Here is a 24010-nt window from a genome sequence, read left to right as displayed (position 1 = left end):
CAGAGCCTCTTCAATGTACTGTTGCATGGCTTTCTGTTCGGGAATAGACAGGGAGTAGATTCGTCCCTTAGGAATGGGTTCTCCTGGAACAAGGTCGATCGCACAATCCCAAGCTCGATGAGGGGGTAATTTAGCAGCCTCGACAGGATTGAACACATCTGCAAACGAGGAATAACAGGTAGGTATGGAAACGGACAGACTCTCAGTGGGGCTTTCGATGGAGGTTGAGTTTACTGGGACAATGTTAAGTGCATCAACGATGGATGTGGTCGCCAACTCGGCAGTTCTGGATGCACACCTACACCCCCACTGAAATAGTTAGTGGGGCTGATACCGAATCGGCCGTAAAGACAGAACTCACAAGCATTCTGGGGGGTCGAGTCGGACATGACTGACGAAAGTGTCCTCCCATTCCACAATACAGACATAACCTGAGTTCACGGCGCCGGGCACGTTCCGCTGGGGACAGTCGGTAAGTATCCAATTGCATCTTTTCTCCATCTGCTTCGGGCGGAGCTTCCGTGGGATACTGAGAATTACTAGTGGGTCGGCGATTTTCTAGATAACAGCCCTGAGATCGTTGATGCACACGGAGAGCTTGTTGGATGAATTTTTCAACACCCAGACTGTCATCATATATCGCCATTTGCAGACGGAGAGCAGAATTCAGACCACGTCGGTAAACAGAAATGAGCGCCTTCTCGTTCCACCCACTTGCAGAGGCTAAAGTGCGAAATTCCAACGAATACTCAGAAACCGATCTTCGACCTTGGTATAGTTGCAGTAGTTTGTCACTGGTGGAAGAATCATCAACTGGTCGTCCGAAAACTTCTTTAAAATGGTCTACAAACCCTTGTACCGATGAGGTTGTAGTGGACTCCTGTAACCACATGGTTTCAGCCCATCTCAAAGCAGCCCCGGATAACTGTTGGATGATAAAAGCGATTTTCGATCTTTCTGTGGGATATAACTGATTTTGCTGTTCCAGAGCGAGCGAACACTGAAGCAGGAACCCGTTGCAATCCTCCGCCCGTCCGGAGAATAGCGCTGGACGTGATGCTTGGTTAGCGAAGCATATCATCGAAGAAGTGGAGTCTGCGGAAGTGCTGAGCGTAGACTGACCGGAATTTTGAACAGCGGCTGTAGACTGTACAGGGTTATCACCATGGCGGGTAGCTTCCATCGCGCTGTTTCACTTTTCTGTTCTGGTCAAGCCTTCTGTCAGGATACAGGCACAGAGGCGGAGGTAAGTGAAAGCAAACGTGAGTTTATTTACAGTGATATATGTGCAGAGACAAAGTTCATGTGCAGGTGCGTTGACGATCACGTCGTGCAGAGGATCCCAGGTGAGCAGACCCTTCTTCAGAGAGTTGGACGTGGGTAGACAATGTCCAGTGATACGAATACTTTTCTGTTTCAGATCCAGGGAGGAACAGGGAGATCTCGGTGGACACGTGGAGCACTTGGATTCAAATGGCAGGACTCGGGAAACAGGGAACCAGACTGGAATACTGGAGACAGCAAGACAGGGAGACAAAGGTGAGTATATTCAGGGGTGAGTATAGTTACGTGATGGATCTTCGTTGGCAGACTTGGAAACTTCGGGAAATCGTGGGTAACGGTCTTCTCCTGTTGGAGGCTTGACAATGACTGGGGTGTGCGTGAGTGTTTTATAGGGCTGGGTAAAGAGGTGACTGATTGTGAACAGGTGTGACTGGTTAATATTCCGGGGAGAGTGACCTTTGAGTGGTGGATGGGAATGAATCTGATTGATTCCTGACAAAAACAAGTGTTTTTTTGTTTCAACAAATGATTCTCAACTATGTTATAAAAGATATACCAAAACGATTTGATATACCATTTTAAGTTTTAGATCTGTTTGATGATCATATTATTATGAATTGTCATAAACGCCTTTATGTTATATTTGGTGTTTCTTAGTAATCTCTGCCACAAAAGCTAAACAAAACAAAACGATTTAAGCATGGCATGATACCAGCAAGATTGTACCAAGAAGTGTAATTGATTTTCTTATTAAAAAGTTCATCACACTATTTACAATTTGTACACAAGGCAATTCAAAGTGATTCACAGTTGTATAAAAACAATAATGCTTATGCGCATAATAATAATAATCATTAATTATTATAATATTATAATAATTAATTACATAAAAAAGAAATGCTGTAGTAAAATACTTTCAGTTGGAATATGACAGCTATGTAACGTTCTGTTTATGCCTGTGTCCTTTCAGATTATGTATGCATACCCGGTTTTACGAAGAACCTCTGAGGGTCGACTCCTTATGGGGCCAACTGAGGAGGCCAATAGGAGGAAGATCGTGTTGGCAGGGAGGGCCAGGTGTAAGGAGGAGGTCCTGGCTGAGGCCACTGCCTTTGTGAGGCAGAATGGAGGGAATCCTGGAGACCAGTTCCTGGTTCTGGCTCACTGCAAGATCCAGTTTGGGAAACACCAGGGTCAGAGGTTCCTGTGGCTGCTGGAGAACTCACTGGGGTATGCCTGCTATCTGGTCAGCAGCATTTTGGGGGAGGAGGAGAGGGACAACCCGCTGTCTGACAACAAACACCTGTTCCTCAGATACACCTCGAAGATCAGGGAGGTAGGCGAGGCTGTGGAGGTGTGTCATATAAAACAGGCCATGCTGCAGGAGGCCCAGAGGACAGGAGACTCTGGATGTCTGATGGTGGAGTTTGGGGATTTTAAGGGTAGGTCAATGAAGGAGGTGTATGAGGACCCAAGCAAGGAGGCCCAGGCTATTATCATCACCTACCTGAAGAAGGCAAAGGCCGGGCCTAACACCAATATGGCCCTTTTCAAAGCATACGTGCTGAAGAGGCAGGCTCCAGCCCACGTGCCCACCACCATTGTGCCCACTGCATCTGTCCTCACTGCTGCTGTGCCCACTGCCACTGTGTCTGTTCCTCCTCCACCTACTGCCACTAAGAACAGGCCACTGCTGGCGACCAATGTGAAGGCCCTGTTGGCGTGGGGGAAGCATTTATCTGCTTCACAGCTGGCACAAAAGATTTTGTCTCCAGCCAAACCCTGTAAGTGATTTGCAAGCTTTAAAATCATTACAGTATATATTATGCAGTATATATGTCTAACGAAAATACGTGTTCAACAGCTGCAGGACCACGTGTACCACCTGCGTCTGAGTCCGCAGCCCGGAGACAGCTCTTTACATGGGGTGAGTATCACTTAACGCATACAAGTGTGTTGGTGACATGTGCTTAGTGTTTTATATTATTTTACAGACTCTGCTGCTACGGATTTTTTTGAGGAGGAAGATGACCTGGAGATGGCAACTGTAGCCTCACAAGCTGAGGAACAACTTCCTCAAGGTATGTAAATCTTAAACAATATTTTACAAACAATTACAAATAAAACAAAACAGTATTTTTTAAATGACATATTATTTTATTTCACAACACAGAGGAATGGCACTTCTCAGGTGTCAATCTACATTCACTCTTTAAGTGAACATCCTCAAAGGAAAAAAGATAATTTAAAGGTGTATGTAAAAGGTTTTTTTTTTTTTTTTATCGTAATCACTGACTAAAGCTCATTCTTGTCATCTCACACTTCCCCCACTCCCCTTGGAATAAGTGGCTGTTGTAGTGTTTGGTCTGCTTCGCTTCACACTTGGCTGATCCCATCTTTTTTTCTTCTTGTATTTCTTCTAATGGTGCTTGGATGAAAAAAAGGATGATTTTCACTGCTTCCTTCCATCTTTTAATCATCATGTCATCTCTCAACTAATCATACATGCTTTGCAGTAAACCTTGTAATCGCAGTAGCTGTCCAGCAGAGCTGAGAAAGTCATGCAGTGAAAGTCTAAAACAATAAGATAATTTTGTTGTGTTTTTTTACGCTCCAGCCACTGCAGGCTCGAGAGGCCCTGCTCCTGCCCCGGCTCGTGCTACTGTCCCTGCTCCTGCCCCTTGTCCTGCTCCTCCAGCAATGTGGACCCCTGGCCAGGTGTCCCAGTCGCCTGCAGAGCTTCCTGTCCACTGGAAAGAGTAACTCCCATCTTTCCAGCAAGGCCTTCAACCCCTGTCCCTCTGCACCAGGACCATCCTCACTACAGCCACCCACAGGACTGCAGCGCCCTGCCCAGCCTCCTCTGCAGTCTCCTCCTCTGCGCCCTGCCCAGCCTCCTCTGCAGTCTCCTCCTCTGCGCCCTGCCCAGCCTCCTCTGCAGTCTCCTCCTCTGCGCCCTGCCAAGCCTCCTCTGCAGTCTCCTCCTCTGCGCCCTGTTCAGCCTCCTCTGCAGTCTCCTCCACAGCCTTCTGTCCAGCCAAGTGCTGCCTCTGCTCCTGCAACATCAACTGGGTCCAGTGTTGCAGACCAGGCTCCTGTAAGTAAGCTTCTCATTATTCGTATGCAGGTGCTGCAGCGTGATTTCCAATGACCACAAAAAAAGAGGCCGCATTTCCTCTGTGCTGGAAACTTTGCACTGGCTACCTTTTAATTGTAGATTTAATAAAAAAATTGCGCTTTAAGCCATGCAAGCTGAAATGTTTGCGGCTCGGCAGCAGCAGGGAGGATGTATGTTTCGGCTCATTGGTATAGGGGTATGATTCTCGCTTAGGTTGCGAGAGGTCCCGGGTTCAAATCCCGGACGAGCCCATTATTAGGCTTTGCTTTTAATCTCTTCAGCCTGATTAGGGCAACCAGGATATTTATATCCCGGGTTTCGGCAGAGGAACCATGTCCGCCTCTTTTAGTCTACCTGATTCCACCTAGCCTCATCGCTATCTGCCTCTCAGACAGCCAGCTATCAGGAAGTGTTGGTTCCATGGTGTAATGGTTAGCACTTTGGGCTTTGAATCCAGCGATCCAAGTTCCAATCTCGGTAGAACCTTTTTAGGTTCTTTGCGGAAGGGTGGGAAAAAGCAGAGGTGATGCGCAACTGCTGACGTGGCAGTGAAATTGGCAATCTCAAACAGAGTCGGAATTGGGGAAACATGGGCTTAAAAAGCAAAGGCTTCATTTGCTCCTTGCTATCGTGCTTTTGGACTCAATGACTTAAATCTCTGCTGCTCATGGGAAAAGTTGACACACGCCAAGGTTCCATGGTGTAATGGTTTGCACTCTTGGCTCTGAATCCAGCGATCCGAGTTCAAATCTCGGTGGGACCTGCTTTTGCCAGGAATGTGTGCAGTACCTCGTTCGAAAAAATTTTTTTGGCAGCACTGAGCCGCAAGAGCTCATCTAGGTAGTGCCTCTTGAAGGGGGGCGTAAAAAGGATGGACAGCACTGGAGAATGCAGGCATCGATCCCGCTACCTCTCGCATGCTAAGCGAGCGCTCTACCATTTGAGCTAATTCCCCTCGATGATGGAGAGGAGGTGTCCATCGCTCTCAAAGACAAAGACGAGGCGCGATCACTGGCTACCTTTTAATTGTAGATCCGAGTTCAAATCTCGGTGGGACCTGCATTTGCCAGGAATGTGTGCAGTACCTCGTTCGAAAAAACATTTTCGGCAGCACTGAGCCGCAAGAGCTCATCTAGGTAGTGCCCCTTGAAGGGGGGCGTAAAAAGGATGGACAGCACTGGAGAATGCAGGCATCGATCCCACTACCTCTCGCTTGCGCCTACTGCTTCCTACCGATTGAGCCAAAGTAAGCCCAAAGTAAGCCCACGTGAGCAAATCGTGTTTCTCTGCTGTGGGTTACTTTTGACCAATCGCGTTCTCTCCTGTGGCTTACTTTTGACCAATCGTGTTTCTCTCCTGTGGCTTACTTTTGACCAATCGCCTTTCTCTCCTGTGGCTTACTTTTGACCAATCGCGTTTCTCTCCTGGCTCTGCTCCTGTGGCTTACTTTTGACCAATCGGCGACCGCTATTATTATCGTCATCTTTGCAATCTTTGCAACAGGTAAGTCTATTCTTCACGACTGTATAATCGATCATTATTCATTCATAAACAGTGTTTGTTTTTGGACAATTAAACATGTCAATAAAGGTAGCTAGCGTGTAATAGCACACGTTTTCTTCTGTACATGTGAACCTGCAACTTTACCATGTGTAAGGAGGAGGTCCTGGCTGAGGCCACTGCCTTTGTGAGGCAGAATGGAGGGAATCCTGGAGACCAGTTCCTGGTTCTGGCTCACTGCAAGATCCAGTTTGGGAAACACCAGGGTCAGAGGTTCCTGTGGCTGCTGGAGAACTCACTGGGGTATGCCTGCTATCTGGTCAGCAGCATTTTGGGGGAGGAGGAGAGGGACAACCCGCTGTCTGACAACAAACACCTGTTCCTCAGATACACCTCGCAGATCAGGGAGGTAGGCGAGGCTGTAGAGGTGTATCAGAAAAAAACAGGTCATGCTGCAGGAGGCCCAGAGGACAGGAGACTCTGGATGTCTGATGGTGGAGTTTGGGGATTTTAAGGGTAGGTCAATGAAGGAGGTGTATGAGGACCCAAGCAAGGAGGCCCAGGCTCTCATCACCTACCTGAAGAAGGCAAAGGCCAGGCCTAACACCAATATGGCCCTTTTCAAAGCATACGTGCTGAAGAGGCAGGCTCTAGCCCACGTGCCCACCACCACTGTGCCCGTTGCATCTGTCCTCACTGCTGCTGTGCCCACTGCCACTGTGTCTGTTCCTCCTCCACCTACTGCCACTAAGAACAGGCCACTGCTGGCGACCAATGTGAAGGCCCTGTTGGCGCGGGGGAAGCATTTATTTGCTTCACAGCTGGCACAAAAGATTTTGTCTCCAGCCAAACCCTGTAATTGGGTAAGTTTTTTCTTTTTTCTCCAGCCACTGCAGGCTCGAGAGGCCCTGCTCCTGCCCCGGCTCGTGCTACTGCCCCTGCTCCTGCCCCTTATCCTGCTCCTCCAGCATTGTGGACCCCTGGCCAGGTGTACCAGTCGCCTGCAGAGCTTCCTTCCACTGGAAAGAGCAACTCCCATCTTTCCAGCAAGGTCTTCAACCCCTGTCCCTCTGCACCAGGACCATCCTCACTACAGCCACCCACAGGACTGCAGCGCCCTGCCCAGCCTCCTCTGCAGTCTCCTCCTCTGAGCCCTGCCCAGCCTCCTCTGCAGTCTCCTCCTCTGCGCCCTGCCCAGCCTCCTCTGCAGTCTCCTCCTCTGCGCCCTGCCCAGCCTCCTCTGCAGTCTCCTCCTCTGCGCCCTGCTCAGCCTCCTCTGCAGTCTCCTCCACAGCCTTCTGTCCAGCCAAGTGCTGCCTCTGCTCCTGCAAAATCAACTGGGTCCAGTGTGGCAGACCAGGCTCCTGTAAGTAAGCTTCTCATTATTCGTGTGCAGGTCCTGCAGCGTGATTTCCAATGACCACAAAAAAAGAGGCCGCATTTCCTCTGTGCTGGAAACTTTGCACCGGCTACCTTTTAATTGTAGATTTAATCAAAAAATTGCGCTTTAAGCCATGGAAGCTGAAATGTTTCCGGCCCGGCAGCAGCAAGGAGGATGAATGTTTCGGCTCGTTGGTCTAGGGGTATGATTCTCGCTTAGGGTGCGAGAGGTCCCGGGTTCAAATCCCGGACGAGCCCATTATTAGGCTTTGCTTTTAATCTCTTCAGCCTGATTAGGGCAACCAGGATATTTATATCCCGGGTTTCGGCAGAGGAACCACGTCCGCCTCTTTTAGTCTACCTGATTCCACCTAGCCTCATCGCTATCTGCCTCTCAGACAGCCAGCTATCAGGAAGTGTTGGTTCCACGGTGTAATGGTTAGCACTTTGGGCTTTGAATCCAGCGATCCAAGTTCCAATCTCGGTAGAACCTTTTCAGGTTCTTTGCGGAAGGGTGGGAAAAAACAGAGGTGATGCGCAACTGCTGACGTGGCAGTGAAATTGGCACTCTCAAACAGAGTCGGAACTGGGGGAAACATGGGCTTAAAGAGCAAAGGCTTCATTTGCTCCTTGCTATTGTGCTTTTGGACTCAATGACTTAAATCTCTGCTGCTCATGGGAAAAGTTGACACACGCCAAGGTTCCACGGTGTAATGGTTTGCACTCTGGGCTCTGAATCCAGCGATCCGAGTTCAAATCTCGGTGGGACCTGCTTTTGCCAGGAATGTGTGCAGTACCTCGTTCGAAAAAACTTTTTCGGCAGCACTGAGCCGCAAGAGCTCATCTAGGTAGTGCCCCTTGTAGGGGGGCGTAAAAAGGATGGACAGCACTGGAGAATGCAGGCATCGATCCCGCTACCTATCGCATGCTAAGCGAGCGCTCTACCATTTGAGCTAATTCCCCTCGATGATGGAGAAGAGGTGTCCATCGCTCTCAAAGACAAAGACGCACAAGTACTTGGCCGAAATAGCTCAGTTGGGAGAGCGTTAGACTGAAGATCTAAAGGTCCCTGGTTCAATCACGGGTTTCGGCAGAAGAACCACGTCCGCCTCTCTTAGTCGAGGCGGTCTATTGACCAAACGCCAGCTCTTATCTACCTGATTCCACCTAGCCTCATCGCTATCTGCCTTTCAGACAGCCAGCTATCAGGTTGTGTTTGTTCCATGGTGTAATGGTTAGCACTCTGGGCTTTGAATCCAGCGATCCGAGTTCAAATCTCGGTGGGACCTGCATTTGCCAGGAATGTGTGCAGTACCTCGTTCGAAAAAACATTTTCGGCAGCACTGAGCCGCAAGAGCTCATCTAGGTAGTGCCCCTTGAAGGGGGGCGTAAAAAGGATGGACAGCACTGGAGAATGCAGGAATCAATCCCGCTACCTCTCGCATGCTAAGCGAGCGCTCTACCATTTGAGCTAATTCCCCTCAATGATGGAGAGAAGGTGTCCATCGCTCTCAAAGACAAAGACGAGGCGCGATCCCTAGCACGTGTGCAGGTGCTGCAGCGTGATTTCCAATGACCACAAAAAAACAGGCCGCATTTCCTCTGTGCTGGCAACTTTGCACTGGCTACCTTTTAATTGTAGATTTAATCAAAAAATTGCGCTTTGACTCCAGCGATCCGAGTTCAAATCTTGGTGGAACCTTTTTAGGTTCTTTGTGGAAGGGAGGGAAAAAACAGAGGTGATGCGCAACTGCTGACGTGGCGGTGAAATTGGAACTCTCAAACCGAGTCGGAATCGGGGAAACATGGGCTTATAAAGCAAAGGCTTCATTTTCTCCTTGCTATCGTGCTTCTGGACTCAATGACTTAAATCTCTGCTGCTCATGGGAAAAGTTGACACACGCCAAGGTTCCATGGTGTAATGGTTAGCACTCTTGGCTCTGAATCCAGCGATCCGAGTTCAAATCTCTGTGGGACCTGATTTTCCAGGAATGTGTGCAGTACCTCGTTCAAAAAAACTTTTTCGGCAGCACTGAGCCGCAAGAGCTCATCTAGGTAGTGCCCCATGAAGGGGGGGCGTAAAAAGGATGGACAGCCCTGGAGAATGCAGCCATCAATCCCGCTACCTCTCGCATGCTAAGCAAGCGCTCTACCATTTGAGCTAATTTACCATTTGAGGCCGAAGAGCTCTCACAGGAGGAGGGGGAGGGCGAGCTGGGCCCGCAGGCTTTGGTGGTTGTGGGGCCTGGCGTTTTTTTGGTTGGTATCTGGGGGCTCGCAGCAAAAGAGTGGGATAGTCTAGTTCCAGCATGCACCAGTTGTTCCATTTTCTCTGAGAAGCACAGAAGTGGAGATGCTGGAGAGAGTGATAATGTTTCCGGTGAGAGGGATTTTTGCTCTGGTGTTATTGGAGGCTGTAATATGCTGTCCTGGTTTCCCTGGCTGTTTTCCAGAAAGTCGTCTATGGGTGCTGTATCTTGGAGCAGTGCTGGTATGTCACAGTCTGTCTGTGGTGAGCTCTGTGGGCAGGGCTCAGCTGAGATTGTGTCCGTGAGCAGAGGTTGTTGTGGCTGAGTGGTGTTATCACTGTCCTTGTGTGATGTGTCAACCCCATGTCCATTCAGGTGCTGAAGTGAAATCCTGTGGTCATTCATACTGTATCCAGGTGTGTGTGTGCCATTCAGGTTGAGTGGATTGGCACACATTGCAGAAGGATGACGGAGGGAGAAGTAGATATTGTCCTTTAGCACTCTTGAACCAAGTTTGTTTGGGTGGTGGCCATCCTGTTGAAACAGTTGCCTCTGACTCCAGAAAAGATTGAAGTTGTCAATACAGTTCACTCCTTTTATATTGCAGGTTTTTTCAGCCATGTATTAAGCCCAAGCAACCGTGAAAACCTGTTTGTTCCTCTTGCTGGGAGTGGTCCACTGATGAATGTTTGAACTTTCAGTCTTTTAAGTGTTTCAAAAAGTTCATTGAAATCCTTTTTAAGAAGTTCCGACTGCTCTTTATGAATATCATTCTTCCCCACATGAATGATGAGTCGATTTGCAGTCTTATGTTTCATCAGAATGTTCTGAAGTTCCCTGTTTACATCAGAAGTTGTTGCTTGTGGAAGGCAGCACATTGTTGTATCCCTGCTATTAATGTTTCTGATTACGGAGTCGCCCACTATCAGAGTCCTGGGCTCGACTGCACTGTGAGCTGAGTGCCGCTGTCTGCTCGACCTTGAGCCCCAGTTAGCATCAGTGTTAGCTACTGGCTGATTCTGTCTGTGTGCGATCACATTCATCAAATTTGGGGATTCCTCATTCATTAATACTTCAAATCTGTTCTCAAGATGTATAGGCGGTGGTAGGAGACCAGTGTTTGCAGTCCTTGTCAGAGCCGTATCTGGGGTAGAGGATGCTACTGCAGTAATATGTGATGCTCGTGACAATCTGATGTCTCGAGTGCCTTTGGGTCTCGCACCCTGTTTGTGCCATCGATTAGTAAAACGATCGGCTTGTTTCTCTACACTCAGTATGGCCTGTCGAGAAGCACTAGATTCATGGGACTCACCGGCTGTATGCTGAGGACGTCCATGACGAAGCTCTGTTGTGTGTTCCGTCTGGTTTGGTGGTCCCGCAATTAACTTTTTTTCAAGAATTGCAATCCTTTGTAAAAGTCTGTGGCAGTTGGAGCAGCAAGTAGATTCCAGAGGAGGCATTTTCTTATCCTTATGAATGTAGGCAGTTGTGTTTTCTCTTCCCCGGAATGTAAGCTTTCAGTGGGAGGCTGGTCGAATAAAATAATTCTGCTTTTTTTTGTAGTAATCCAAGCGTTTGAGCACCGTGCTGATTTGCTGAAGTTAAAATTAGGTGATAAAAGGAGATAAAATATAGAAATATAAAAGCGATAGAGCAAAGCGCGGAGCAGTAAGCGAGAGCGTCCGAACAGTAGCTGAGCAGGAAGTAGTCGTCATCAGTAGTAATTATCGTCATCTTTGCAACAGGTAAGTCTATTCTTCACAACTGTATAATCGATCATTATTTATTAATAAACAGTGTTTGTTTTTAGACAATTAAACATGCCAATAAAGCTAGCTAGCGTGTAATAGCACACGTTTTCTTCTGTACATGTGAACCTGCAACTTTACCATGATATACAGTAAAAAACATGCCACTACTGTCAAGATAATTAGCCGACCGCTAATTAAGCTATATCCTCGTTAAACCATTTTTTTGTTGTTGTTAATTTAGTATTTTTTTGTGTCATTCATTACATTATTTTGAGCACAAGAAGATTTTTACTAAAACCTTTAAAAAAAAAGTTTAATTCATATATGTTATACTATACTATGTTATACACCAGTATACATATTTATGTTATCTTTTTAAATACTATGTTATACATATTTAAAAAGACATGAGTAGGCAAAAACAAGTGTTTTTTTGTTTCAACAAATGATTCTCAACTATGTTATAAAAGATATACCAAAACGATTTGATATACCATTTTAAGTTTTAGATCTGTTTGATGATCATATTATTATGAATTGTCATAAACGCCTTTATGTTATATTTGGTGTTTCTTAGTAATCTCTGCCACAAAAGCTAAACAAAACAAAACGATTTAAGCATGGCATGATACCAGCAAGATTGTACCAAGAAGTGTTATTTATTTTCTTATTAATAAGTTCATCACACTATTTACAATTTGTACACAAGGCAATTCAAAGTGATTCACAGTTGTATAAAAAACAATAATGCTTATGCTCATAATAATAATAATCATTAATTATTATAATAATATAATAATTAATTACATAAAAAAGAAATGCTGTAGTAAAATACTTTCAGTTGGAATATGACAGCTATGTAACGTTCTGTTTATGCCTGTGTCCTTTCAGATTATGTATGCATACCCGGTTTTACGAAGAACCTCTGAGGGTCGACTCCTTATGGGGCCAACTGAGGAGGCCAATAGGAGGAAGATCGTGTTGGCAGGGAGGGCCAGGTGTAAGGAGGAGGTCCTGGCTGAGGCCACTGCCTTTGTGAGGCAGAATGGAGGGAATCCTGGAGACCAGTTCCTGGTTCTGGCTCACTGCAAGATCCAGTTTGGGAAACACCAGGGTCAGAGGTTCCTGTGGCTGCTGGAGAACTCACTGGGGTATGCCTGCTATCTGGTCAGCAGCATTTTGGGGGAGGAGGAGAGGGACAACCCGCTGTCTGACAACAAACACCTGTTCCTCAGATACACCTCGCAGATCAGGGAGGTAGGCGAGGCTGTGGAGGTGTATCATATAAAACAGGCCATGCTGCAGGAGGCCCAGAGGACAGGAGACTCTGGATGTCTGATGGTAGAGTTTGGGGATTTTAAGGGTAGGTCAATGAAGGAGGTGTATGAGGACCCAAGCAAGGAGGCCCAGGCTCTCATCACCTACCTGAAAAAGGCAAAGGCCAGGCCTAACACCAATATGGCCCTTTTCAAAGCATACGTGCTGAAGAGGGAGGCTCCAGCCCACGTGCCCACCACCACTGTGCCCACTGCATCTGTCCTCACTGCTGCTGTGCCCACTGCCACTGTGTCTCTTCCTCCTCCACCTACTGCCACTAAGAACAGGCCACTGCTGGCGACCAATGTGAAGGCCCTGTTGGCGCGGGGGAAGCATTTATTTGCTTCACAGCTGGCACAAAAGATTTTGGCTCCAGCCAAACCCTGTAAGTGATTTGCAATCTTTAAAATCATTACAGTATATATTATGCAGTATATATGTCTAACGAAAATACGTGTTCAACAGCTGCAGGACCACGTGTACATCCTGCGTCTGAGTCCGCAGCCCGGAGACAGCTCTTTACATGTGGTGAGTATCACTTAACGCATACAAGTGTGTTGGTGACATGTGCTTAGTGTTTCATGTTATTTTACAGACTCTGTGCTACGGATTTTTTTGAGGAGGAAGATGACCTGGAGATGGCAACTGTAGCCTCGCAAACTGAGGAACAACTTCCTCAAGGTATGTAAATCTTGAACAATATTTTACAAACAATTACAAATAAAACAAAACAGTATTTTTTAAATGACATATTATTTTATTTCACAACACAGAGGAATGGCACTTCTCAGGTGTCAATCTACATTCACTCTTTGAGTGAACATCCTCAAAGGAAAAAAGATCATTTAAAGGTGTATGTAAAAGGTTTTATTTCATTTTTTATCGTAATCACTGACTAAAGCTCATTCTTGTCATCTCACACTTCCCCCCCTCCCCTTGGAATAAGTGGCTGTTGTAGTGTTTGGTCTGCTTCGCTTCACACTTGGCTGATCCCATCTTTTTTTCTTCTTGTATTTCTTCTAATGGTGCTTGGATGAAAAACAGGATGATTTTCACTGCTTCCTTCCATCTTTTCATCATCATGTCATCTCTCTACTAATCATACATGCTTTGCAGTAAACCTTGTAATCGCAGTAGCTGTCCAGCAGAGCTGAGAAAGTCATGCAGTGAAAGTCTAAAACAATAAGATAATTTTGTTGTGTTTTTTTACGCTCCAGCCACTGCAGGCTCGAGAGGCCCTGCTCCTGCCCCGGCTCGTGCTACTGCCCCTGCTCCTGCCCCTTATCCTGCTCCTCCAGCATTGTGGACCCCTGGCCAGGTGTCCCAGTCGCCTGCAGAGCTTCCTGTTCACTGGAAAGAGCAACTCCTATCTTTCCAGCAAGGCCTTCAACCCCTGTCCCTCTGCACCAGGACCATCCTCACTACAGCCACCCACAGGACTGCAGCGCCCTGCCCAGCCTCCTCTGCAGTCTCCTCCTCTGCGCCCTGCCCAGCCTCCTCTGCAGTCTCCTCCTCTGCGCCCTGCCCAGCCTCCTCTGCAGTCTCCTCCTCTGCGCCCTGCCCAGCCTCCTCTGCAGTCTCCTCCTCTGCGCCCTGTTCAGCCTCCTCTGCAGTCTCCTTCACAGCCTTCTGTCCAGCCAAGTGCTGCCTCTGCTCCTGCAACATCAACTGGGTCCAGTGTTGCAGACCAGGCTCCTGTAAGTAAGCTTCTCATTATTCGTGTGCAGGTGCTGCAGCGTGATTTCCAATGACCACAAAAAAAGAGGCCGCATTTCCTCTGTGCTGGAAACTTTGCACTGGCTACCTTTTAATTGTAGATTTAATCAAAAAATTGAGCTTTAAGCCATGCAAGCTGAAATGTTTGCGGCCCGGCAGCAGCAGGGAGGATGTATGTATCGGCTCGTTGGTCTAGGGTTATGATTCTCGCTTAGGGTGCGAGAGGTCCCGGGTTCAAATCCCGGACGAGCCCATTATTAGGCTTTGCTTTTAATCTCTTCAGCCTGATTAGGGCAACCAGGATATTTCTGAGAAATTGGGGATAAAATGTGCCAGAGAGAGGCCGGTTAGCTCAGTTGGTTAGAGCGTGGTGCTAATAACGCCAAGGTCGCGGGTTCGATCCCCGTTACGGGCCACTCATGTTCTCTCTGGGACCTTCGCTCAGTTGGTTAGAGCGTGGTGCTAATAACGCCAAGGTCGCGGGTTCGATCCCCGTTACGGGCCACTCATTTTCTCTCTGGGACCTTCGCTCAGTTGGTTAGAGCGTGGTGCTAATAACGCCAAGGTCGCGGGTTCGATCCCCGTTACGGGCCACTCATTTTCTCTCTGGGACCTTCGCTCTGCTCTTCTCGAAAATGACGGGCGGTCTCCCAGACATCACTGCTGGCTAAACCATACAAGTACCTGGCCAAAATAGCTCAGTTGGGAGACAGTTTGACTGAAGATGTGAAGGTCCCTGGTTCAATCCCGGGTTTCGGCAGAGGAACCACGTCCGCCTCTTTTAGTCTACCTGATTCCACCTAGCCTCATCGCTATCTGCCTCTCAGACAGCCAGCTAACAGAGTGTGTTGGTTCCATGGTGTAATGGTTAGCACTCTGTGCTTTGAATCCAGCGATCCGAGTTCAAATCTCGGTGGGACCTGCATTTGCTAGGAATGTGTGCAGTACCTCGTTCGAAAAAACTTTTTCGGCAGCACTGAGCCGCAAGAGCTCATCTAGGTAGTGCCCCTTGAAGGGGGGCGTAAAAAGGATGGACAGCACTGGAGAATGCAGGCATCGATCCCGCTACCTCTCGCATGCTAAGCGAGCGCTCTACCATTTGAGCTAATTCCCCTCGATGATGGAGCGAAGGTGTCCATCGCTCTCAAAGACAAAGACGAGGCGCGATCCCTAGCACGTGTGCAGGTGCTGCAGCGTGATTTCCAATGACCACAAAAAAAGAGGCCGCATTTCCTCTGTGCTGGCAACTTTGCACTGGCTACCTTTTAATTGTAGATTTAATCAAAAAATTGCGCTTTGAATCCAGCGATCCGAGTTCAAATCTCGGTGGAACCTTTATAGGTTCTTTGCGGAAGGGAGGGAAAAAACAGAGGTGATGCGCAACTGCTGACGTGGCGGTGAAATTGGCACTCTCAAACCGAGTCGGAATTGGGGAAACATGGGCTTAAAAAGCAAAGGCTTCATTTGCTCCTTGCTATCGTGCTTCTGGACTCAATGACTTAAATCCTTGCTATCGTGCTTCTGGACTCAATGACTTAAATCTCTGCTGCTCATGGGAAAAGTTGACACACGCCAAGGTTCCATGGTGTCATGGTTAGCACTCTGGGCTCTGAATCCAGCGATCCGAGTTCAAATCTCGGTGGGACCTGCTTTTGCCAGGAATGTGTGCAGTACCTCGTTCGAAAAAACTTTTTTGGCAGCACTGAGCCGCAAGAGCTCATCTAGGTAGTGCCCCTTGTAGGGGGGCGTAAAAAGGATGGACAGCACTGGAGAATGCAGGCATCGATCCCACTACCTCTCGCTTGCGCCTACTGCTTCCTACCGATTGAGCCAAAGTAAGCCCAAAGTAAGCCCACGTGAGCCAATCGTGTTTCTCTGCTGTGGCTTACTTTTGACCAATCGCGTTCTCTCCTGTGGCTTACTTTTGACCAATCGTGTTTCTCTCCTGTGGCTTACTTTTGACCAATCGCCTTTCTCTCCTGTGGCTTACTTTTGACCAATCGCGTTTCTCTCCTGGCTCTGCTCCTGTGGCTTACTTTTGACCAATCGGCGACCGCTATTATTATCGTCATCTTTGCAATCTTTGCAACAGGTAAGTCTATTCTTCACGACTGTATAATCGATCATTATTTATTCATAAACAGTGTTTGTTTTTAGACAATTAAACATGCCAATAAAGCTAGCTAGCGTGTAATAGCACACGTTTTCTTCTGTACATGTGAACCTGCAACTTTACCATGATATACAGTAAAAAACATGCCACTACTGTCAAGATAATTAGCCGACCGCTAATTAAGCTATATCCTCCTTAAACCATTTTTTTGTTGTTGTTAATTTAGTATTTTTTTGTGTCATTCATTACATTATTTTGAGCACAAGAAGATTTTTACTAAAACCTTTAAAAAAAAAAGTTTAATTCATATATGTTATACTATACTATGTTATACACCAGTATACATATTTATGTTATCTTTTTAAATACTATGTTATACATATTTAAAAAGACATGAATAGGCAAAAACAAGTGTTTTTTTGTTTCAACAAATGATTCTCAACTATGTTATAAAAGATATACCAAAACGATTTGATATACCATTTTAAGTTTTAGATCTGTTTGATGATCATATTATTATGAATTGTCATAAACGCCTTTATGTTATATTTGGTGTTTCTTAGTAATCTCTGCCACAAAAGCTAAACAAAACAAAACGATTTAAGTATGGCATGATACCAGCAAGATTGTACCAAGAAGTGTTATTGATTTTCTTATTAATAAGTTCATCACACTATTTACAATTTGTACACAAGGCAATTCAAAGTGATTCACAGTTGTATAAAAACAATAATGCTTATGCTCATAATAATAATAATCATTAATTATTATACTATTATAATAATTAAATACATAAAAAAGAAATGCTGTAGTAAAATACTTTCAGTTGGAATATGACAGCTATGTAACGTTCTGTTTATGCCTGTGTCCTTTCAGATTATGTATGCATACCCGGTTTTACGAAGAACGTCTGAGGGTCGACTCCTTATGGGGCCAACTGAGGAGGCCAATAGGAGGAAGATCGTGTTGGCAGGGAGGGCCAGGTGTAAGGAGGAGGTCCTGGCTGAGGCCACTGCCTTTGTGAGGCAGAATGGAGGGAATCCTGGAGACCAGTTCCTGGTTCTGGCTCACTGCAAGATCCAGTTTGGGAAACACCAGGGTCAGATTTTCCTGTGGCTGCTGGAGAACTCAATGGGGTATGCCTGCTATCTGGTCAGCAGCATTTTGGGGGAGGAGGAGAGGGACAACCCGCTGTCGGACAACAAACACCTGTTCCTCAGATACACCTCGCAGATCAGGGAGGTAGGCGAGGCTGTGGAGGTGTATCATATAAAACAGGCCATGCTGCAGGAGGCCCAGAGGACAGGAGACTCTGGATGTCTGATGGTGGAGTTTGGGGATTTTAAGGGTAGGTCAATGAAGGAGGTGTATGAGGACCCAAGCAAGGAGGCCCAGGCTCTCATCACCTACCTGAAGAAGGCAAAGGCCAGGCCTAACACCAATATGGCCCTTTTCAAAGCATACGTGCTGAAGAGGCAGGCTCCAGCCCACGTGCCCACCACCTCTGTGCCCACTGCATCTGTCCTCACTGCTGCTGTGCCCACTGCCACTGTGTCTGTTCCTCCTCCACCTACTGCCACTAAGAACAGGCCACTGCTGGCGACCAATGTGAAGGCCCTGTTGGCGCGGGGGAAGCATTTATTTGCTTCACAGCTGGCACAAAAGATTTTGGCTCCAGCCAAACCCTGTAAGTGATTTGCAAGCTTTAAAATCATTACAGTATATATTATGCAGTATATATGTCTAACGAAAATACGTGTTCAACAGCTGCAGGACCACGTGTACATCCTGCGTCTGAGTCCGCAGCCCGGAGACAGCTCTTTACATGTGGTGAGTATCACTTAACGCATACAAGTGTGTTGGTGACATGTGCTTAGTGTTTTATGTTATTTTACAGACTCTGCTGCTACGGATTTTTTTGAGGAGGAAGATGACCTGGAGATGGCAACTGTAGCCTCGCAAGCTGAGGAACAACTTCCTCAAGGTATGTAAATCTTAAACAATATTTTACAAACAATTACAAATAAAACAAAACAGTATTTTTTAAATGACATATTATTTTATTTCACAACACAGAGGAATGGCACTTCTCAGGTGTCAATCTACATTCACTCTTTGAGTGAACATCCTCAAAGGAAAAAAGATCATTTAAAGGTGTATGTAAAAGGTTTTATTTCATTTTTTATCGTAATCACTGACTAAAGCTCATTCTTGTCATCTCACACTTCCCCCACTCCCCTTGGAATAAGTGGCTGTTGTAGTGTTTGGTCTGCTTCGCTTCACACTTGGCTGATCCCATCTTTTTTTCTTCTTGTATTTCTTCTAATGGTGCTTGGATGAAAAACAGGATGATTTTCACTGCTTCCTTCCATGTTTTCATCATCATGTCATCTCTCTACTAATCATACATGCGTTGCAGTAAACCTTGTAATCGCAGTAGCTGTCCAGCAGAGCTGAGAAAGTCATGCAGTGAAAGTCTAAAACAATAAGATAATTTTGTTGTGTTTTTTTACGCTCCAGCCACTGCAGGCTCGAGAGGCCCTGCTCCTGCCCCGGCTCGTGCTACTGTCCTCTGCAGTCTCCTCCTCTGCGCCCTGCCCAGCCCCTCTGCAGTCTCCTCCTCTGCGCCCTGCTCAGCCTCCTCTGCAGTCTCCTCCACAGCCTTCTGTCCAGCCAAGTGCTGCCTCTGCTCCTGCAACATCAACTGGGTCCAGTGTTGCAGACCAGGCTCCTGTAAGTAAGCTTCTCATTATTCGTGTGCAGGTCCTGCAGCGTGATTTCCAATGACCACAAAAAAGGATTATTAGGCTTTGCGATTACGAGCCCATTATTAGGCTTTGCTTTTAATCTCTTCAGCCTGATTAGGGCAACCAGGATATTTATATCCCGGGTTTCGGCAGAGGAACCACGTCCGCCTCTTTTAGTCTACCTGATTCCACCTAGCCTCATCGCTATCTGCCTCTCAGACAGCCAGCTATCAGGAAGTGTTGGTTCCATGGTGTAATGGTTAGCACTTTGGGCTTTGAATCCAGCGATCCAAGTTCCAATCTCGGTAGAACCTTTTTAGGTTCTTTGCGGAAGGGTGGGAAAAAGCAGAGGTGATGCGCAACTGCTGACGTGGCAGTGAAATTGGCAATCTCAAACAGAGTCGGAATTGGGGAAACATGGGCTTAAAAAGCAAAGGCTTCATTTGCTCCTTGCTATCGTGCTTTTGGACTCAATGACTTAAATCTCTTGAATCCCGAGAGGTCCCGGGTTCAAATCCCGGACGAGCCCATTATCAGGCTTTGCTTTTAATCTCTTCAGTCTGATTAGGGCAACCAGGATATTTCTGAGAAATTGGGGATAAAATGAGCCAGAGAGAGGCCGGTTAGCTCAGTTGGTTAGAGCGTGGTGCTAATAGTGCCAAGGTCAAGGGTTCGATCCCCGTACGGGCAACTCATTTTCTCTCTGGGACCTTCGCTCTGCTCTTCTCGAAAATGACTGGCGGTCTCCCAGACATGGCTGCTGGCTAGACCACACAAGTACCTGGCCGAAATAGCTCAGTTGTGAGAGGGTTAGACTGAAGATCTAAAGGTCCCTGGTTCAATCCTGGGTTTCGGCAGAGGAACCACGTCTGAGTCGAGGCGGTCTATTGACCAAACGCCAGCTCTTATCTACCTGATTCCACCTAGCCTCATCGCTATCTGCCTCTCAGACAGCCAGCTATCAGGGTGTGTTTGTTCCATGGTGTAATGGTTAGCACTCTGGGCTTTGAATCCAGCGATCCGAGTTCAAATCTCGGTGGGACCTGCTTTTCCAGGAATGTGTGCAGTACCTCGTTCAAAAAAACTTTTTCGGCAGCACTGAGCCGCAAGAGCTCATCTAGGTAGTGCCCCTTGAAGGGGGGGCGCAAAAAGGATGGACAGCCCTGGAGAATGCAGGCATCGATCCTGCTACCTCTCGCATGCTAAGCAAGCGCTCTACCATTTGAGCTAATTCCCCTCGATGATGGAGAGAATGTGTCCATCGCTCTCAAAGACAAAGACGATGCGCGATCCCTAGCACGTGTGCAGGTGCTGCAGCGTGATTTCCAATGACCACAAAAAAACAGGACGCATTTCCTCTCTGCTGGCAACTTTGCACTGGCTACCTTTTAATTGTAGAATAAATCAAAAAATTGCGCTTTGAATCCAGCGATCCGAGTTCAAATCTCGGTGGAACCTTTTTAGGTTCTTTGCGGAAGGGAGAGAAAAAACAGAGGTGATGCGCAACTGCTGACGTGGCGGTGAAATTGGCACTCTCAAACCGAGTCGGAATTGGGGAAACATGGGCTTAAAAAGCAAAGGCTTCATTTGCTCCTTGCTATCGTACTTCTGGACTCAATGACTTAAATCCTTGCTATCGTGCTTCTGGACTCAATGACTTAAATCCTGCTGCTCATGGGAAAATTTGACACACGCCAAGGTTCCATGGTGTAATGGTTAGCACTCTGGGCTCTGAATCCAGCGATCCGAGTTCAAATCTCGGTGGGACCTGCTATTGCCAGGAATGTGTGCAGTACCTCGTTCGAAAAAACTTTTTCGGCAGCACTGAGCCGCAAGAGCTCATCTAGGTAGTGCCCCTTGTAGGGGGGCGTAAAAAGGATGGACAGCACTGGAGAATGCAGGCATCGATCCCACTACCTCTCGCTTGCGCCTACTGCTTCCTACCGATTGAGCCAAAGTAAGCCCAAAGTAAGCCCACGTGAGCCAATCGTGTTTCTCTGCTGTGGCTTACTTTTGACCAATCGCGTTCTCTCCTGTGGCTTACTTTTGACCAATCGTGTTTCTCTCCTGTGGCTTACTTTTGACCAATCGCCTTTCTCTCCTGTGGCTTACTTTTGACCAATCGCGTTTCTCTCCTGGCTCTGCTCCTGTGGCTTACTTTTGACCAATCGGCGACCGCTATTATTAGGCAAGGCAAGGCAAGGCAAGTTTATTTATATAGCACATTTCATACACAATGGTAATTCAAAGTGCTTTACATAGAAGAAATTAAAATAATCAAAAGAAATCAGAATAATTAAAACAGTTTGGAATAAAAGATAAAATACAGAAATAATCAAATGAAATCAGAATAATTAAAACATAAAATAAAATACAGTGCAAACAGTCGGACGAACAGTGGCACAGTGCTCATTCAGTAAATGCACAGTTAAACAGATGTGTTTTGAGTCTGGATTTGAATGTGACTACTGTAGGAGCACATCTGATCTCTTCTGGAAGCTGGTTCCAGCTGCGGCTGGCATAGTAGCTAAAAACAGACTCGCCATGCTTAGAGTGAACCCTTGGTATTTCTAGCCGATGTGATCCAAATGATCTGAGTGATCTGTTGGGTTTATATTCACTGAGCATATCCTAGGCCATTGAATGATTTATATACCAGTAATAATACTTTAAAATCAATCCTAAATGTAACTGGCAGCCAGTGTAAAGACCTGAGGACTGGTGTGATGTGTTCATATTTTCTGATTCTGCTCAGAATCCTAGCAGCAGCGTTCTGTATGAGCTGCAACTGTCTTATGGTCTTTTTGGGAAGGCCAGTGAGAAGTCCATTACAATAATCCACCCTACTGGTGATGAAAGCATGCACAAGTTTTTCTAAGTCTTGACTGGAAACAAAGCATCAAATTCTTGCAATATTTTTCAGGTGATAATATGCTGATTTAGTTATTGCTTTGACATGACTACTGAAACTAAGGTCTGACTCTAGAGACACACCCAGATTCCTGACTTGATTTTTAGTTGTTTGACCCCTAGACTGAAGGTATGCGTTCACCTTGAGAACTTCATCTTTGTTTCCAAACGCAATGACTTCAGTTTTGTCTTTGTTTAACTGAAGAAAGTTTTGGCACATCCAATTGTTTACTTCATCAATGCATTGGCAAAGGGAGTCAATGGGGCTGTAATCGTTAGGCGATAGGGATAAGTAGAGCTGTGTGTCGTCTGCATAGCTATGGTAAGCCATTTGGTTCTTTCTCATTATTTGGTTCATTGGGAGCATGTACAGGTTGAATAGGAGTGGCGCAAGAATTGAGCCTTGAGGGACTCCGCATGTCATGGATGTCCACTCAGACTTATGGTCTCCTATACTCACATAATAACCTCTGCCTCCTAAGTATGACCTGAACCATTTTAGGACTATCCCAGAAAGCCCGACCCAGTTTTCCAGCCTGTCAAGAAGTATTTTGTGATCGACAGTGTCAAATGCAGCACTGAGGTCGAGTAGTACCAGCACTGATAATTTGCCTGTATCAGTATTTAAGCGAATATCATTTATTATCTTTATGAGCGCGGCCTCTGTACTGTGGTGCGGTCGGAAACCAGATTGAAAATGGTCAAAGTATCCATTCGAGCTTAAGAATTTGTTCAGCTGATTGAAGACAACTTTTTCAATGATCTTGCCTATGAAAGGAAGATTTGATATCGGTCTATAGTTGTTTAATATGGTCTTATCCAGATTGCTCTTTTTCAGGAGGGGCTTGACGACAGCAGTTTTCAGGGAGGTCGGAAAACTCCCAGAGAGAAGTGAGGCATTTACCACTTCCAGGAGATCTGCTTCTAAGCTGTGTAACACATTTTTGAAAAAAGATGTGGGAAGTGCGTCAAGGGCGCAGGTTGATGTTTTTAGTTGCTGTACGGTTTCTTCCAAAATTTTGCCATCAATTTCTTCGAAATCAGACATAGTGGCTACTTTCTCGTGCTGTTGTCTGATCTGCCTGACCCCAGCGCAACTCAAGGATGAGCTGATCACCTTTCTGATATTATTGATTTTCTCAGAGAAGAAAGAAGTAAACTCACTGCACTTTCTCACTGAGAGCATTTCACTGGGAATCTGGCTTGGGGGGGTTGTCAGTCTCTCTACAGTAGCAAAAAGAGTGCGCGTGTTGTTTATATTGCTGTTTATAATATTCGAGAAAAAGTCTGTCTAGCTTTGCTTAGTTCCTTATTGAAAGCATGGATGCTGTCTTTGTAGATGTTATAATGGACTACAAGTTTTGTCTTCCGCCACATGCGCTCTGCTTTTCTGCATTGTCTTTTCATATTTTGCACTGCTGTTGAGTTTCTCCAAGGTGCTTTTTGTCTGCCACTCTTCTTCCTGACTTTCACAGGAGCAATATCATCAATTACACTCTTAACTTTTGAGTTAAAAGAATCAAGGAGAAAATCAACAGAGTCAGCAGATATGCTTGGTGTTAAAGATATAGCCTTCATAAATAGTACACTAGTGTTCTCATTTAAGCATCTCTTCTTGACAGACACAGATCTAGCTTCAATGGCAGGAGAGATCAATATATCAAAGAAAATACAAAAATGATCAGACAGTGCTACATCCTTAATAACAATTGATGAAATGTTTAGATCCTTACTGATAAGTAAATCTAGAGTGTGTCCACGATTATGTGTGGGTCCATGTACATGCTGAGTCAGATCAAAAGTTTTTAAAACAGTTTTGATTTCTTTTGCCATATTGTTTTCTGCATTATCTATGTGAATGTTAAAATCTCCAGCAATGGCAAAGCAGTCAAACTCTGAGGAAATTGTTGATAACAGTTCTGTTA

At 46.2% G+C, this 24010-nt stretch overlaps 10 non-coding genes across 10 annotated transcripts; all 10 read left to right on the top strand.

Moving 5' to 3' along the window:
* Positions 1-7468: 7468 nt before the first annotated feature.
* On the top strand, positions 7469-7540 carry trnap-agg (transfer RNA proline (anticodon AGG)). Its single transcript has one exon. It is a non-coding gene; the product is annotated as a tRNA-Pro (tRNA).
* Positions 7541-8302: 762 nt separating this feature from the next.
* Positions 8303-8375, top strand: trnaf-gaa (transfer RNA phenylalanine (anticodon GAA)). The gene has a single exon. It is a non-coding gene; the product is annotated as a tRNA-Phe (tRNA).
* Positions 8376-8499: 124 nt separating this feature from the next.
* Positions 8500-8571, top strand: trnaq-uug (transfer RNA glutamine (anticodon UUG)). Its single transcript has one exon. It is a non-coding gene; the product is annotated as a tRNA-Gln (tRNA).
* Positions 8572-14496: 5925 nt separating this feature from the next.
* On the top strand, positions 14497-14568 carry trnap-agg (transfer RNA proline (anticodon AGG)). The gene has a single exon. It is a non-coding gene; the product is annotated as a tRNA-Pro (tRNA).
* An 88-nt stretch (positions 14569-14656) lies between these two features.
* Positions 14657-14731, top strand: trnai-aau (transfer RNA isoleucine (anticodon AAU)). Its single transcript has one exon. It is a non-coding gene; the product is annotated as a tRNA-Ile (tRNA).
* Positions 14732-14745: 14 nt separating this feature from the next.
* trnai-aau (transfer RNA isoleucine (anticodon AAU)) lies at positions 14746-14824 on the top strand. The gene has a single exon. It is a non-coding gene; the product is annotated as a tRNA-Ile (tRNA).
* Positions 14825-14834: 10 nt separating this feature from the next.
* Positions 14835-14913, top strand: trnai-aau (transfer RNA isoleucine (anticodon AAU)). The gene has a single exon. It is a non-coding gene; the product is annotated as a tRNA-Ile (tRNA).
* Positions 14914-15891: 978 nt separating this feature from the next.
* On the top strand, positions 15892-15963 carry trnaq-cug (transfer RNA glutamine (anticodon CUG)). The gene has a single exon. It is a non-coding gene; the product is annotated as a tRNA-Gln (tRNA).
* Positions 15964-20148: 4185 nt separating this feature from the next.
* On the top strand, positions 20149-20220 carry trnaq-uug (transfer RNA glutamine (anticodon UUG)). Its single transcript has one exon. It is a non-coding gene; the product is annotated as a tRNA-Gln (tRNA).
* A 653-nt stretch (positions 20221-20873) lies between these two features.
* trnaq-cug (transfer RNA glutamine (anticodon CUG)) lies at positions 20874-20945 on the top strand. The gene has a single exon. It is a non-coding gene; the product is annotated as a tRNA-Gln (tRNA).
* Positions 20946-24010: the final 3065 nt, after the last annotated feature.

Source organism: Siphateles boraxobius, unplaced genomic scaffold (genome assembly GCF_051911475.1).
Source record: "Siphateles boraxobius isolate OS27281-9 unplaced genomic scaffold, OSU_SipBor_1 269, whole genome shotgun sequence".
Classification (NCBI taxonomy): Eukaryota; Metazoa; Chordata; class Actinopteri; order Cypriniformes; family Leuciscidae; genus Siphateles; species Siphateles boraxobius.
The sequence above is the reverse complement of the archived record's forward strand: the minus strand, read 5'-3'. Positions and strand labels throughout refer to the sequence as shown.